Here is a 16,150-nt window from a genome sequence, read left to right as displayed (position 1 = left end):
CCCGTTCATGCTCTGTCTCTCTCTGTCCCAAAAATAAATAAACGTTGGGGAAAAAAAAAAAAAAAAGAAGTCTGAACAGCGGGTTATTTGATGATATTAAGAAATTATTGATGGGGTGCTGGGGTGACTCAGTCAGTCGAGCGTCTGACTTCGGCTCAGGTCATGATCTTTCAGCTTGTGAGCTCGAGCCCCGCATTGGGCTCTGTGCTGACAGCTCAGAGCCTGGAGCCTGCTTTGGATTCTGTGTCTCCCTCTCTCTCTCTGACCCTCCCCAGCTTGCACTCGCTCTCAAAAATAAATAGACACTAAAAAAAATTTTTTTTAAGAAATTATCGTTAAATTTAAGATGTGATAATGGCTTTGGCATCATATTTTTTTAAAGTGCCCTTGTCTTGGGGCGCCTGAGTGGCGCAGTCGGTTAAGCGTCCGACCTCAGCCAGGTCATGATCTCGCGGTCCGTGAGTTCGAGCCCCGCGTCAGGCTCTGGGCTGATGGCTCGGAGCCTGGAGACTGTTTCCAATTCTGTGTCTCCCTCTCTCTCTGCCCCTCCCCCGTTCATGCTCTGTCTCTCTCTGTCCCAAAAATAAATAAAAAACGTTGAAAAAAAATAAATAAATAAAGTGCCCTTGTCTTTTACAGGTACAGACTGAAATACCAACAAAACGGCATCACTGTGCAAGAGGAGGGGGTGAAAACGCAGGATACACAAGGTTGGCTCTAGGCTGGAACTGAAGTTGAGCCAATAGCACCTGTGCTTCGCCATACTATTCTAGCTCTTGGCTTTCTTTCTTTTAAGTTTTATTGAGGTACAATTTCTGTACCATACAATTCACCCAATTAATGCATACAATCCAGAGACTTCTAGTAGGTTCAAAGTTGGGCATCCATCAGCACAGTCTTATATTCGTCACCTCCAAAAAGAAACCTCGCACCCCTCAGCCGTAATCCCCGAAGTCCACCTCACCCTTAGCTCTAGACAACGACTCATCTACTTTCCATCTCCACAGGGTCTCTATTCCGGACATTTCATGTATAAGGAGTCCCGCAATACGAGGTCCTCTGTGACTGGCTTATCCACGGTGCAGCAGCACGTATCAACACCTTGATTTCCTTTCATGGCCAAATACTATTCCATCACGTGCCTACAGCACATTTTATTTACCAGCGGATGGACATTTTTAAGTTGGTTCTACTTTGGGGCTAACATGTATAATGCTGTTACGACCACTTGTATGCAAGCTTTTGTACGGAATCTATTTTCTTTTCTCTTGGGTATATACCTAGGAGTGGAAATGGCTGGGTCAGATGGTGGCTCTCTGTTCGGCAACTTAAGAAATTGTCAAACTGCTTCCCAAAGCCGCCGCATCATTTTACGTTCCCACCCACTGCCTTCTCTTTTTTGTAGGTGCTTGAAATTTTCCATAATAAAAAATTTTGTTTAAAGCCCACCCTCAACGGGCTAAAAACCACCAACGCATCCTCGCCACGTTGGCACCTGTGGCTTATTCCCAACATGTCTGTGTTGCCTTTACTCGCATGGGCACTCCGGGGACAAGATCATGACCCCTCGCCGCTTTCAATACGTTCTTGTTTGTTAGGTTTTTAGGCACGTGCCTCCTCCCTTTCATTTTGGGGGCGCAGTCTCTAAAGAAACCAAGAAGATTAGAGTCGGTAATGACCTAAAGTGAGTCACCAGAGTGGAGGGAATCAGGCAGAAGCCCCTTCCCGCAGCGCAGCTAAGTAAACACAAATGTGATGACCGCCGCCGACATAATGACATAAAATGTGGGCCACAAAGGAAAGAATTGCTGCGGTAAGGTGAGGGGAGGGGACTCCGTCTGCGGAGCCCCAAGGTTAAATGCTGGGGTATAAAGAGATGTAAACAAGAGAAATCTTTCAGCACAACAATTTGGGACATAATGGCGCACAGAGTCGCATTCTGCAGGTGTACGAAAGCACTCGGCTGCATTATTCCATCCCGGGTTCCCATTTTCTCTTGTCAAGAGGTCTTTGACTAAAGACACAATTGTCTTCCAAAGAAAGGCTGAAATGCCATGTCAATGACTTGAGTGATAGGCTGTAGCATCTTGGATGCCCGAGAAAAAGCAATGCTAATGGATTTGTACACTAAATAACATAAAAGGGGAGAGGGGGAATGCCCCACCAAGGCACTGCGACCGCACACCCCAGAGCCTTCTTCTGAGGCACTGAGGGGAATCAAGGCTTTCGTACCCCCTTCCAGTGAGGACAAAGGATGCCTAGGTTTCAGGGAGTCCAGACCTGACTCTGCCTTCCCTTCATATTCAGCCTGGACCGAGCTCTTTTTCTTCAACCCTCAAAGAATTAGCAGGTGTTCCCTCACAAATCTGGGGCATGTAGCTTCCTGCCCGGCCTCCCACCAAAAACGTCCCTGACCCAGGCCCAGGACATCCCGCCCTCTCCTGCGTACCTGACAGCAAAGTCTCCTGGGAGATTTCCCAGCCTGCCCAGCAAAATAGTCCAGCCCTTCCTACAAGTTAATAAGTGCAACAGAAGGCTCACATGAGTAACGTCATGAGCTAACAAATGAGCTAGCAAAGTAAAAGAAAGAGAGGACGTGCACACGGGAAAGGACCTCAGGGTTCACCGGATCCAACCCCCTCTTTTCATGAACAAGAACTCTGAGAACCAGGGAAAGTAAGCAACGTCAGAGGGTGACATTATCAGCTCATGTCAAGACGTGTACGTCCACTCCTCTCCCCCACAGGAGGTGAAGTTCATTGGAGTAGAAAAATGAAAGAATACCACTCAAGAATTTTATCTCTAATATGTGTAGCTCTGGGAGTGAAACAGGACAGGAGACCTAAAATTTTTATATTCTAATATTTTAAGTAACCATGACCTAGAAAGCACAGCTTGGAGTTCTTTTTGAAGATGCCGATGGCCTTTAGTGCAGGTTCGGTTGTCCTTGCCTGTCCATGTCAGCAGGAGGGAATTGGAGACCCGAATGAGGAAACTGAGGCCCTGAGAGAGGATGAGATTTCCCAAGGTCACAGGACTCATCCTCCTTTGGTGTTTCAATCTCAGTAAGAGCACCACTCATCACCCATCATTCCTCCAGTTAAAGGAACCAGAAACCAAGGAAACCCCCTCAAGATGCACCATCACCACGCCCTCCCGATCCAACCTGCACCCAATCTATCACCTCCCGTGTCCCCTCCATTTCCTCTGCCACAAGCCTAGAGCAGATTGTCGTCACCTCCTGCCCAGCTCCTACCTGTTCCCGGGACCCTTAACTCCTGTCCCTAATCATTCTTAAAACCACAGCTAAAGTGATCCTTTCAAAACTGAATCTGCTCGTGTTCTCCCCCTGTTAAAACCTTTCAGTGGTCTTAGAGATGAAACCCCAAATCTTTTTTTTTTTTTTAATGCTTATTTATTTTGGAGAGACAGAGTGCAAGCAGGGGAGGGGCAGAGAGAGAGGGAGACACAGAATCCAAAACAGGCTCCAGGCTCCGAGCTGTCAGCACAGAGCACGATGCGGCACTCGAACCCACGAGCTGCAAGATCATGACCTGAGCCGAAGTCAGATGCTTAACCGACTGAGCCACCCAGGCGCCCCTAAAACCCCAAATTTTGATGTTCACAAAGCCCTGCCTCGCCGGCCACATCCACCCCCCACCCGGGCATGCCCTTGAAGTCATCTTTTTTTTTTTTTTTTTATTTTTTTTATTTTTTTTATTTTTGGGACAGAGAGAGACAGAGCATGAACAGGGGAGGGGCAGAGAGAGAGGGAGACACAGAATCGGAAGCAGGCTCCAGGCTCTGAGCCATCAGCCCAGAGTCCGACGCGGGGCTCGAACTCACGGACCGCGAGATCGTGACCTGGCTGAAGTCGGATGCTTAACTGACTGCGCCACCCAGGCGCCCCATACCCTTGAAGTCATCTTGAACCACTCCCCCCACCTACTCCCCTTGCTCAAAGCCACATTGACCTTCTTTCCATCTTCCCATCCTTCCAATACACCATGTTCCCTTCCATCCCAGGACTCTTTTGAGAATACTGTCCCCTCTCTGAAAAATTCTTGTTCCACTCCTCACTTAATTCTCCTGCAGGCGTTGGCTTATGTCCTTCCTCAGGAAAGCCTTCTCTGATCCCCAGCACTGTGTGAGGCTCCTAACTTTTGTACTTTCCTAGCAAAGCTTCTTTCCTTAAACATCGATCCTAGTTTATGATGATACGCTCATTAGTGCGATGAATTGAACACAGTCTATTTCCCCACACAATAAGAAAGAAATCTGCTCAGTTTTACAGGTTTTTCTCCCAACACCTAGCATAGTACCAGATACTAGACATATATTCAGTGATCATGCACTTGTATGACCAGAAAGCTGTTAAAATATTGAAATGTTTTTATATCCATTGTTAATTAACTACTGTCCCAAACCTCCCAGGTGTCTCATGGTATCCTAGCCACATCCCCTCCCCTGGACCTTTCAGGGCACCCTCTATCCAGTAATTAAAGGAGGAATGTCTAGCACAGTACCTGGATGATCAAGGCTAAATATTCTACCACTCCAGCCTGCACTGAGTAGACACTTAATAATTATGAATTGACTAAAAGAATAATCGTAGAGCTAGTGTTTCAACCCTGATTTACCAAACCCCTGTCATTTTTCCTACTTTGTTTGCTGCTTCCTCTTTCACCCCCTGTTGGCATTAAGTGCTTGCTCTGCAAGCTCTAGAGGGTGGCATAGTCAGGTTCACGTTTGGGTCCTTCTGAGCATCCCCTCTCCCTACGTTGAGGCCTCAAGAGCATGCAGCAGGCACCTGACGACCTTAGCACTGAAACCCACGGCATCTGGTTGCCGCCAGGAGCAAAGGCATCCAGATAAACCTTCCTCACCATCTGTCAAAACTCTACAGGAAATCCCCACTTTGGCAGAAGCCACGTGACTCCAGGAAATCCACTCACCCTTCCAAAAGGGCGGGGAGACCACCTAGATGCGAACTCTTTACCAGCCAGCCTTCCATCTAGAGACATAAAGAGAAAAAAGGAAGACCTCTCTTCCATCAAAGAAGACATTCAATTGTAATCATTTCTTGATTCTCAGGTCAGGTCACCGTGGTGGGCTTTTTAACTTCTCTGGACGCTGAAAAGGTGGTATCTTCCTTAGCCTGGGTTTTCCCCGGAGTAGATCCAAAGGAAAATATTTGGGCATAAGCAGTTTAGTTAAGGGATACGCCAAGAAAGCGCTACGAGGGAGAAGGATGTGGGACCAACAAAGTGTGTGATGTTGAGCAGGGTACCTGCGTGCATGACCGGGGCTCAGTCTCACACAGACCCCGGCAGACGGTGTAGCATCCTTCTGAATTATCCGTCAGAGAGGCAAGGAAGCTGGGGGATCAATCTACCAATTCCCAACCCTCCTTGGTTGAGGATCTCTCTGGGGCATTCATTCTCTTGCACTTCCCCTCGCCCCGTGATCCTGTCAATCAGGAGGCCAGAAAATGCCTCAGGCCAAGAGACCACAAAGCCACGACTGTGTCTGGGAACTGTCTGCAGGTGTGAGGGAGCCCCAACAGCATCTGCAAAGGCTTTCAAATGCTTACAAGAGGAAAACCATCGTATACAAGCCGCTAAAGGAAGCTGCACGTTGGGCCGTGTGGTACGACGGGCAGAGTTTGGGCTTCAGAATCCAAGTCCTGGGTTTGAATCTCTTCTCTGCCACTTGCCAGCTGGGCCAGTGGGCAAGAGAACCTCTCTGAACCTCACTCTTTGTTTAATCTGTAAAGGTCATAGTAAAGATTAAATGAAGTGCTGTATACTAAGTGTACCGTGCTGGGCACATTACTGATGCTAATTAGTGTAATAATAATAACTACTATTCCAATAAAATGAATCGTTTGCTCTTGGGAGTTTCATGATCTAGGAAGCTAACCTGATACCATCCAGGAAGGGTGATGTCTTCTCAATTTTAATTTGTAGTGTTCTTTAAGTCACGCGTTTGTTGGTTCATCCGACAAATGTTGTTGCAAATCCATTTCAGTTACAAAGAGGAGGGGTTGGCAGCTATTGTTACAATGGTTAGTCCTCAAATGCCTTGTAGCTTTCACCATCTTTCAGTCTGCAGCTGTTCTCTGCAGGAAGACAGGGAAAAAAGATCGTCGTAACGATATAATGGTGTCAGCTATCGATGCTTAGAGCTACATGACTTTGAATACATTTGAATAACGCTTCTATACTTCTCCATCTGTGAAATGGGCATAATAACACCCACCTCGCAGGGCTGCCGCAAAACTTAAAAGAGATGACACTGCACACATCTCCTACAGCGTCAGTGACCCCGCGGGCTCCTTCTCATCATGTCATCTCTGGGGTATGCATGGTTTCGTAGCTAAATGTTAAGGGGTATTGAGAGGATGAGCACTTCAGATCCTTGGGCAAATGTGAGAACAACCCAGCAGCCCTAAGCGAGCTGAGCGCGTCAGCAGCACTCCGCGAAACGTGAGAGTCTAGCCCTCCTCGGCTGTGACTCGCAACCACTGTCTTATTCCGCTGGTCATTCCCCCACTCCCAGCTCAGTGCCTGTAAATAGGAGGGATGTGGTTGATATTTGCTGATAAACAAATGAAACAAATCGAGCCTGCTTTTCCAAACAACAGCACAAGAAAAAAAAAATGCTTCAAAGAAGACACCGTGAACAAAAACTAAGATCCTTGAGGACAAGGAGGGTGGCATTCCTTGGTAGCCAGTGACAAATCAGTGTACTTAGTTGACTACCATTCTATCTAAATGGAATAAAATGTCTCAGAGGACCAGGATCCACCTGCACTATAAATACAGACCGCTGTGCTACAAGGCCCTGTTCTAAAGAGACCCGCTTAGGATCCTGATCCCTTAAAATATACATTGTTTAGTCTAAAAGGCAGAAATAGAAGCAACCGCAAATGGAAAACTACAGTCTTCTGGCTCAAAGCGTGGCCCACCCAGCAGCGAGAAGCGCGGGCTCTCCTCGGGAGCCGTCCCCACACCTGCCGGAGCAGAATCTGCATTGTATACACTGCCCACGTGATTCTCAGGTAGGAGCCGGGCTGGCACTGCTCTTCGAGATGGGCTACTCCTCGTCGGGGGAGTTTTAAGAAAATACCGAGGTCAACAGGGTCATCGGTCTGGAATGCAGCTTGGGCAAAGTGATTGGAAATAGGAAGAGGAATGAGAATTAGAATTCCCTGGGGAGAGCACTGCATAGACCCGCACGGGGCAGCTCACACAGCGAAAGGGCTCATTTTGCCTCATGGAGGATTATTTCCCTGAGCTCCTCAGGGTGCCTCCTATCTGGCCGTTGGGAAGAAGGCTTGAATGTTATCTGGGAGCCAGGCCCGCACCAGACCAGGCCTCCACCTACCGAGAGAAGAAAGAGTTAACCCCAAATCCAGCCTTCCCTCTCCTGCTTCTATGGGCCCAGCCGCCGCCGCTGAGCCTCAATCACCTTCACCGCAGCGTGTACATCTGGTTCCGTTCCTTGGAAATGTCTCCCCTTCTCATTGCTTCCCTCCCCTCGGGGACAGCTTTCCCCAGTCCTGCCCAGGAGAATGACCTGAGGCCAGGGGATCTAGCCTGGGAATGTCCCCACTGCCTGCTCCACAGTCCAGACCTCCAGGTGGGGTTTTGAAGTGATGACATCAGCCATGGCCGGGGTAGCAAGTTACATCAGAAACACTCCAATCCTCCCGGGAACCTTCCTGGGAACAAGCACGAGGCTCTGGCTAATTTTAAATGTAATTAAAAGATTTTCTTCCTTTCTTTCTTTCAAGGCATGATCAATTTCCACAGCTCCCCCCTCTCAGAATACTGTTCCTCTGAGGTCTTCTTTTTTTAATTTCCAGATTTTTCTCCCCAAATGAGAACACTTACAACAGATGCAAGTCCTTTGCTTATTTGGCCTACGTATCAGCAGACAGTCTTTTTACAATGCAGAAAGGTTTTTAATGGGATGTGGAAAAGGTCTTCTCTCCCAAAACACTAATAATAAAAAAAAAAAAAATCTTTTTTTATTTTCTTCAAATTGCTTTTTATAACCCATTCAGCATTTTCAGGGACATAATTAAAACATCAAACAGTTTTCCTGCCGGTTATGCTAAAATCTGAATACTTGAGGCAGCCACTATTATTAGATATTAAAATGGACTTGAGTATTTATTTAAAAGATCCTCTTAAGTAACTATTCATTTGGGTTTGCTCTGTTTAATAAAAAGACAAGCCCCATAATGTGAAAATACCTGTTTCTAATAAAGACCATAATTGGTAGCAGGAGGATTTTTTTAAATATAAAATATGTATTTTGTTCCCTATTTTTCCAGCTTAATGCGACTAATTTCCCCATTCAACTTTATCCCTAAGGAAAACTAGGGAAAGTAAGGCCATTAGCAATACACGAAGCTCAGTAGTTTGCTTTCGTAGGGTGTAATTGCTATCGAGAAGGCTAGTCGCCGGGTAATTTTGGATTAAATGAGTACATAGCCTGAAAAAGGATAAATTAACCTCTGTAGAACTGAAATTAGATTCCAGTGAGTGACTGTTCTAGCTCAACACACACGGAGTCCAAGGCTGGGGACTATGTCGCCCAGGAGGAAAAGCCAGTTGAAATGCTGACTGCCCGTTCGCGGGTGCAGAGAGGGCAGGGAAGCCAACTCGGGAAGGAACGGATGGGGCAGAAACGGAACCTGAGAGCATTTGTTTCTCTTGCTGTTCCAGGGGTTTGTGGACGCTTTCCAGATAAATAAGAGGCTTCCCTCTTCACAAGACCCCAGCAGGCTTCTCAGAGACGAAAGCAGATCGGGTCAGTTCACTGGACACACGGTTACTGACGGCAGAGGACATGATAAAGCCGTGCCGGACACACAGAGAAGAATGTTGGAACACGGGTGTGAATACCACGTGAGAAACAATTCTAATCTCCCTGGGGCTTTTTAACGGCAGTGAGATGGGCGAGCAAATCTAGAATACAAAATTGTGTGCACTGGGGCACCTGGGGGGCTCAGTCCGCTAAGCGTCCGACTCTTGATTTCGGCTCACGTCATGAACCCACGGTTCGTGGATTCGAGCCCTGCATCGGGCTCTGCACAGCCTGCCTGGGATTCTCTCTCTCCCTCTCTCTCTCTGTTCCTCCCCCGCTTGTGTTCTCTTTCTCTCTCTCACAATAAATAAGCAAACTTTTTTTAGAAAGATACAAAAAATTGTGTGGGCCAACTGCCCTTTGAATGGCACAGATATTACGAGCTTAGAGCGGGGTCGTCGCTCTGGTTCAGAACAAGACGGAAGGCTTCTCACGGAGGTGGCAGGGGCTGGACCGTGAAAAACACGCTGGCTGGGGAAATCACGTCCTGGTCAATCCTGCCCTTCTCGAAATACCTGCAACACTAGAGTGCGTTGAAACTTCTGGAACTAATTGCATACCTGTGACTCTGCCTACGTGAACTCATATCGGTGGGTTCAGTCCTCACCTTCTTTGTGAGATGGAGAAACAGTGGCCACAGGACCTGCCCACACGAACTGGATATCAACCCCCTGCAAGGAACTGTTAGATGCTGCTGAGGAACAAAGAGAAAAGAGGTGGCGAAATCAACATTGTCCTCTGGCAATCTACTTAAAGATCAGGAAGTATACCAACACCGCCAGGCAAACCGAACAATTGTAGGAAGGATACAGCAGGTACCAGATGAGAGCCACGGCTGTCCATGCGGTGGGAGGGAAGGACAGTAGTGACCCCTCAGGCCGAGGCAGCTGGGAAGTCTAGCTTAAGAACCTGAGACTTGAACTTAATACGCCGAGTAAAGAACTCTGACCGTAGAACACGGGAGGCAGGGAGGAAAGGAAAATGCATTCCTTGGCTGAGACGTTACTGGCATTTTCAAACCAGAGAACGGATAGTTTCAATAAGGAGGGAGAGATTCCCCCAAGAGAATCTTCCTTCTCCCTCTCTCTGCTTCCTCTGTCCTTTCGAAGCACATCCCAGTCCCCAGCCCTTATCTAATTTGATGGAGCTGGCCAGTGTTATTTTGGGTGGAACAAGGGCTCGGAAAGACACCGTTGCCAAATTCTCCTTGATGAAAGGCTTTTGTGCTCTCGGCTCCATAACCCCCACCCACTCAGAGGGCAGGCCCAGATCTTCGGGCCCCAAGGTTAAGGACCCTGCTCCGCAGGTGGGGAGCACACCTGGGAATGCCACAGCCCTTCCCGTGGCCTCCCAAATGGAGTCGTTGGTCGTTGATGGATGGTAAACACACAGGAAGGGAGAGAACTCTGTGGAGCGGGTGCCGAGCACATATCTAAAGCCAAAGAATTTTGTTTCACTACCCTCTGTTGAAGTAAAAACAGCTCCAAGAGTATTCCCTGGAGTGTGAAACGGTTCTCTCATCATCCAGGGTTCAAAGACACTGTGAGGCGTGTAGCGTAGCTGAAAGTGTCTGTATGTAATAATGCCTTTATGATGTTGTTTTGTTTCTGGCTTGCCTTTACCTGAATTATCTGAAGACATTGTTTGAGGCTATAAAAAATATGAATAATATTAGGCCTTGAGATCAAAAATCATTTTTTATTTCCACGGTTGTTAGCCGCCAATATCCCACGCACGGCTCTCAATTTCCAAAGCGGCAGTGAAATGCTGGGGAGATCAGGTGAGCTTTTTTTTTTCTTTTTTTTTTTTTCTCTTTTTCTTTTTCTTTCTCTTCTTCTTATTTTTATTTTTGTTATTAGGCACTGGTCTTGATTTTTGAAGCTGCCGAAAGCCGTTGGATACGGCAAAACTAATCAGAGGAAAAACTACCATTTAAACATGAGATAAAAGGGCACTTGGCACAGCAGCCTAACGAGATGTCCACCCAATGGGACGAGTGACGCACACCTTCCAGGGTGGCCCCGGGGGGCTCCAGGAAGCCAGCGTGGCTTGAGAGGCAATGCTACCGAAACCGAGGACCAGCAGGGGCTGCACATCCAGAGAGAACTCTCTTGGCCCGCCCTCTGAAGCCACAAACATGCCTCTCTTGCCTCTTTGTCTTACTCTGCTGGTGAAGAACGAAGTCTGAAAAAAAACGAAGTAAGAAGTTCCTTTTTGTTTTTTTGTTTTTTGTGGGTGGTGGTTTTTTTTTGTTTTTTTGTGTTTTTTTTGGCACCTGTTACCTAATCACTGGACAGTCCCCAGTACGCGTCCCACCAAGCAAATGAGGTTCAACGCCACGCTGACAGACGTTCACCTCAGGCTGACCTGCTCTCAGGCACGGGCTCCAGGCCCCACCATGTCTAACAGCTAACGCTGGGTGGCTCACGTTCCCCATGTTAACACGCGAAGGCAGGGCATCTGGTTTCTGGCATTGCCTAACCCCTAGCAAGGTCACAAATTTGGACAAGTCACTGCCCCTGCCAGGCCTCAATTTCTTCAGGCTTTCTCCACTCTCCCAAGTTATTAAGCCTCAAAATCATCGGTCCGTTGACGCCTCAGTCCTCGCTGGCCTCATTCCCAATGAACTTCTGAGTCACGAGTCACGGCCTCCAACCACTCTCTCCTCATCCGAGCTGTGCTGCCCTAGTTCCTAACCCATCTCCCTTCACCCTCCCTTTTGCTTTTTCCACGCATCTCTATGCTTTGCCCCTCCAGACACCTGCTCACGCCCGCTCCTCTTCCCAGGATGCCCTCTACCCACTCCACCTCTACCCTCACGCCTGATCTCTGCATATGAAAACTTTTTCTACTTGATTCGTGTGGAAGAAGATGCAGCAAAGCTTGACTGGGAGAAAAATGTAAACAATCTGAATGTCTAATTGGACTAAATTGGCCAAATCAATTATGGAACAAGTATGTAATGACTTTGTAAACCATGGCTTTAAAGAATATTTAATGATATGTGAAAACTCGTTATTCTGTTGAGTAGGGCCTCAGAAGTATTTATTCAGTATAAGCCCAATTTTGTGAACTCTGTGTGTGTGCGTGTGTGTGTGCGTGTGTGTGTGAATATGTAGACATGTATACGTAGAGAAAAGTCTAGAAGGAATACACCAAAATGTTACTTCTGTTTTCTTCTAGGTGCTGAGATTATGAGCATGTTCATTTTCTTCTATATGCTTTTTAATATTTGCTCATAAATATGTATTGTTTTTAAACTTTAAAGTATAGTAAATAAGCATTAGCCATAAAACAGTAACAAAAGAAATTCTGCCTCAAGTGTCCTCTCAAATGTTATTCTGTCCTCAAAGTTCTCTTTCTTTTTTTAAATGTATTCATTTTTGAGAGACAGAGAGAGACAGCATGAGTGGGGGAGGGGCAGAGAGAGGAAGATACAGAATCTGAAGCAGGCGCCAGGCTCTGAGCCATAGAGCCTGGTGCAGGGCTCGAACCCACAAACGGTGAGATCATGACCCGATCTGAAGTCAGACGCTTAACCAACTGAGCCACCCAGGTGCCCCATGTCCTCAAAGGTCTTCTTTATTTATTTTTGAGAGAGAGAGAGAAAGAGACAGAACATGAGCAGGGGAGGGGCAGAGAGAGAGGGGGACACAGAATCCGAAGCAAGTTCCAGGCTCTGAGCTGTCAGCACAGAACCCGACACGGGGCTTGAACTCACTGACTGTAAGATCATGACCAGAGCCAATGTCGGACGCCCAACTGACTGAGCTGCCCAGGTGCCCCTCAAAGATCATGACGGTGTGCTCCATCCCCCCCGAACCACGGACCTCCACCAATCGGATGTAACTTTTTCTGCATGTGAGCCCCTGACACGCACACGGCCTATTCGGCTTCGTGTTGGAGTTACTGTGTGTATCCTTCATCCATCCCCTTTGGCTGTAAACTGCCTGGGAGTAAGGACTCTGTCACGTTGGGCTCCTCTCTCAGTCCAGATACACGGCGGAGCCTCCATGACTGCTTTCCACTTGAATTGGCCACACTCGGGCTCTGGGTCCAAAAGGGTCACTGACAGGGTAGTCTACACTTCGACATCAGCCACCCTGGACATTTCAGCACATCTTTTCTGTAGCTCTGCGGGGAACTGGTTTGAAGCAAAGTAGCTCAAAAACAAAACAAAACAAAACAAAACAAAACAAAACAAAACAAAACACAAACCCTTATGTATTCATTTCTTCAGAAAAGAAAAGGACACCAACTCCAGCTCACCTCTGGTCTCGTTAACTAGCTCAAGAGACACGTGGAAGCACTGACCCTGGAATACAAAGGCCACGTTCAAGGTTTCCTAGTGACTGTCCCTAAAAACACAGAGCATTCTCATTCCTGAAAACCTAGGTAGTAGATGGGCAGTCATTACTCACATTTTTTACTTCTTGGTTCCTGAGCTAGGAAGTGTTAGCTACCATAGATTGAAAGCCATATGGCCAGTAATTTCACACTGATCTCTAGTAAGAGGCTTTCCCAAGAGCTGTCATCAACCTGGACCTCAATCCATGATTCCACAGAGTCACAGAGCCTCAACTACAAAGACTTCCTCTTCTGGCCCCCGGAGGTCTGGCCAGCAGGAGTTATTTGCAGCCGCCATCATTTTGCGCTCCCTCACCAAGCCAGAGAAACGCAATTCTCCGATCTAGGTACAAGGGATGGATGGAAATTACCCAGTTAGGCAGGGGAAGCTGAGAGAGTGGGATGTATTCATTACTTTCGAGGAGAATCAATATATGAAGGAATGATTCAAAAGTTACCACAAACCAACCCCCAAGTGTATCCCACTTCTCTGAGTTCTCTTCATCCTTCAAATCCTGCTCAATACCAGCCCTAAAGGAGACCATCTGAGACTATCCAACCACAATCATTTCCTTGTCTGAACCCCCACAGCCTACTCCATACCCACCTCATGAAGTTTGAGGAAAATCATCGACCAGGTAAATAGAGCATCCAACACAGAGATGAGTATGTATGTAGTAGCTGTTTGATCATTATCATCAATAAGCCATCAGAGAGTTTTTACTAATGTTCCTCTGTTCAATTTCACATCAGCTCCTTAAAGACGGAAATCGTGTCTTCGGACGTAAAGCTTTAACCGTTCATCTTTGCTGGGAAATGGATTATGCCAGATCTCAGGAATTTCCTGGATAGCTGAGAGCTCAGCTCTTTGAGTATGACACGGAGATATTCTTAGAGGTTACCATTCAGACCACTGTCCTACAACCTCCCCCCCCTTGAACCCTCACGCAGAGCAGAGTCCAAGGGGGTTGCAGTCAGCGTCTTGGGGGACCGCTAAGGTGGGCAAGGTTTTCCGTATTCCTTACCACAGGACTGTGCCACGTCTCCCCCTTCTTCGCTGGCTTCTGCCTCTGCTGTTTGGGAGTCTGTTCTTTGGCCCCTCAGCCTCACCTCTAAGCCCCCCCATTGTCTATGTGATTGCTCCGATGCTGCCACCATCTGTCTACTTCGCTCTGTCCTCATTCTTTTCCCTTTTGCCTCCTGTCAACCATCTTGGCTCTTGGGTGGAAATGGGTGGCCTCCCTAGGCATTGCCCGATGCTCCTCTCAGGCCCCAGCATCCGGGGCCCTCCCTGCCTGGGTCCAGACGTTACCACTGCCACTTCCACTCCCTAAGGAGGCTCCCTTTCTCATTACATCCAGGCCAGCTATCATTCTGGATGATGAAAATGCACCCTAAGATCACAGAGGCTTTTGCCCTCCTTCTAAACGACCTCCTGTTTCTGACAGAGAGTTAAAGATGTTCGCTTGTCAATAAAAACTGGTTGAGTCACGAAGTAGTCCCTGAACAAGAAGCTGCAGGCTCGGGGCTGCGTTCAGCCTCAGCCGAGAAAAGGACAAGTGGGAGCCACAGAAACTTCCCAAAGCCATCCAAGTGTCTGCTGAGTTTTGAGAGGAATAGAAAGTTTTAGGTGAGTTAGTTTTGATTTTTGTAATTTCCTAAAGACATTTGACATCAGAAGCTTCTAGGGGCTCCAGACATCCTGGTCTCTGTGGCATGACCCAGCGTGTGGCAAGCCGCGGGGAGAAGAGACACCGCCTCGTTCCGCAGCCCTCTGCAGATAATTAGCACGGCTGAGGAGCAAACAAATTCATGCCTCCTGCTCTGTCTACGCAGCTCTCGTTGAGGTCTGGAAGAGAGGGACTTTTCTCTCCTCATCCAAGGCACGTGGAGGTGACTGGGGAGAGCCGCGCAGAAGATGAAAACGCTGTCTCGCGAAGCAACACGGCGACACAGTCTGTGAACTTCTTCTGATTTGCAAATGAAATTTTTCCCACAGACAATGCAGGCAGCACCAAGCTCTGATTGAAGACACAACTCATGAAAGTCTCCAAGTCAGAGTCGGAAAAACCTCCAGCCACTGAAGGCAGAAGGCAGCGCTGGAAATAACGAACCACATTAACTAAGAAGTCGTAAGAGCCATCTCTATTAGACAGCTGCGCGGGTCACAAGGAAACCAGACAGGAGACATCAAGAGGAAACTCAGGCTCCCCGGGATAATTGCAGTGCAATTAATACAGGGTGAGTCACTGCCCTTGGTGCAAGTGGGATCCTGCTGCTGCAAAGACCAGAGGCTCTCAGACCAGCCATTCCCCTTCCTCACCATCTGTGGAACCCAAGGAAACCTCCCCGGGAAACCAGTCAATAAGATGACATCGTCATTTAAAAACTCAATGGCACGGGGCACCTGAGTGGCTCAGTCGGTTAAGCGTCCGACTTGGGCTCAGGTCATGATCTCGCGGCTCGTGAGTTGGAGCCCCGCGTCGGGCTCTGTGCTGACAGCTCAGAGCCTGGAGCCCGCTTTGGATTCTGTGTCTCCCTCTGTCTGCCCCTCGGCCGCTTGCACTCTGTCTCTTGCATTGTCTCAAAAATAAACAAACATTAAAAAATTTTTTTTCTTTTAAATCAACTGCAGAATCCACAAATATCAACACAGAAAGTGCATCCTCTAGAAACCTTGAAATGGGTTTAAAAAGACACCTGTCTCAGTTTGTAGGTCCATCAGATCTCTTACAGTAACTCAAGGGGACAGCCAGTTACCAAGAGAGAAGAAAAATGGAGGATAAGGTGATGCTGAGAGGCACTGAGCAGCTACCAGGTACTGGGTGCTGGGTGTGACAGTTTCCTCCTCTTTACCCTATGGGCTAATTTTTAAGTTTATTTATTTATTGGGGGGGGGGGAGGGGCAGAGAGAGAGAGAGGG

General features: G+C 47.7%; 1 long non-coding RNA gene across 1 annotated transcript in view; it reads right to left on the bottom strand.

Moving 5' to 3' along the window:
- LOC121037241 (uncharacterized) overlaps nt 1-16,150 on the bottom strand; it is a 49,834-nt gene that overhangs the window by 7,680 nt on the left and 26,004 nt on the right. The window contains exon 2 of the long non-coding RNA XR_005793669.1: nt 5,923-6,121. This is a non-coding gene — a long non-coding RNA (uncharacterized LOC121037241). The remainder of the gene's footprint in view (nt 1-5,922; nt 6,122-16,150) is intronic.

The sequence above is a fragment of the Herpailurus yagouaroundi genome, unplaced genomic scaffold, assembly GCF_014898765.1.
Source record: "Herpailurus yagouaroundi ecotype Mexico unplaced genomic scaffold, PumYag 163, whole genome shotgun sequence".
Lineage (NCBI taxonomy): Eukaryota > Metazoa > Chordata > Mammalia > Carnivora > Felidae > Herpailurus > Herpailurus yagouaroundi.
This window is presented reverse-complemented; position numbering and strand designations above follow the sequence as displayed.